Raw genomic sequence first — 1,257 nt, forward strand, 5'->3', positions numbered from 1 at the left:
CAACAATATAAACAATAGCTATCTAACATAGACTGAAAGCTATTTCAGTCTTAGTTTTTGTTCCAATAAATCATTTGTGCCACTAGAGTTCAAATTGAGTAATTTTGTTTTATTCTCTTTCACTGTGATGGAAATAGGCAAGAAATTTTCATTCAAACTTAAGTGCAACATAAATTAATTGAGTCTATGAATGAAGTCTTCTGGCTTGGAAATACCAGAGCATTAATTAAGAAGTTTATAGGATTTTATAAATGTAAATATATCTGTGTTATATAAATATATAACAATGTGATAAATATTCATATTATCATATTAATTACATTGTTGATTTTGTTCTATGTCTTTTAAATTAGTCTGGAGTAGAGAATTTTATTAAATTTTAAATAAATCTTGGTATATTTGTGAAATAGCATACTTTAGCATAGACTTGGTGTGGAAAAATATCTCAACTCTTTTTTGGCCAAAATTAAGTGCGCGTAGTTGGAGATACGTTATGATTACGACTATTTAAAAAAATTGATATGTACTCTGTTACATATAACCAAAGTATTTATATAAAGAGTATATATTATATAACCAAATATATACTATATATTATATATGATATGCTATAACATAACTTAATATAATTTTAAAAAAACCCAAACCTACTTCCATTGAGTTGATTCTGAATCATAGCTGCCATATGTAATGTTCCTGAGGCTGTAAATCTTTACAGACAAAAAGGCAATGGTGTTTGTCTTCTTAGTTCATGGGGAAGTTATATAAACTATTTAGCTTTGATTACTTCGATTCAGATAAGATGGTCAGCCTTTGTAAACAATGAAACAACCCGTTCACAGATTTCCTACAAATAATTATTAGAGAAAGCTTGAAAGAGTTTCTGACTTATTTAAGATGTCTTGAAATAGGCCACTTAGCCCTTGGTCTCTAACTATCTTCCATCAGTAGAAAAGTTAACCTTTAAATCATTTAATTTCACTTTCTCACTTTTTTTTCTCAGCATGTAACTTATCCACCCCTTTGCTGACCTTTTTAAGTGGTTCTCTTTGTTATGAGAACAAAGTAACAGTGCCTCTTACTTGTTAATTACCAGGAACTTATGAGATCAAAGAGTGGATGGTTAATTTTGTGTCTTTTTCTTTCTCTAAAGTGTCTATGCTCTTTGCCCTCAATCCTTATGGACCAGAAAAGACAGCTGTACCCCAAGCGGGGGTACAGGTTAGCAAACCTAGCTTCTCAACTCAGACAAAGTCT

This window comes from Echinops telfairi, unplaced genomic scaffold (genome assembly GCF_000313985.2).
Source record: "Echinops telfairi isolate 266 unplaced genomic scaffold, ASM31398v2 ScPeMD7_7420;HRSCAF=8458, whole genome shotgun sequence".
NCBI lineage: Eukaryota > Metazoa > Chordata > Mammalia > Afrosoricida > Tenrecidae > Echinops > Echinops telfairi.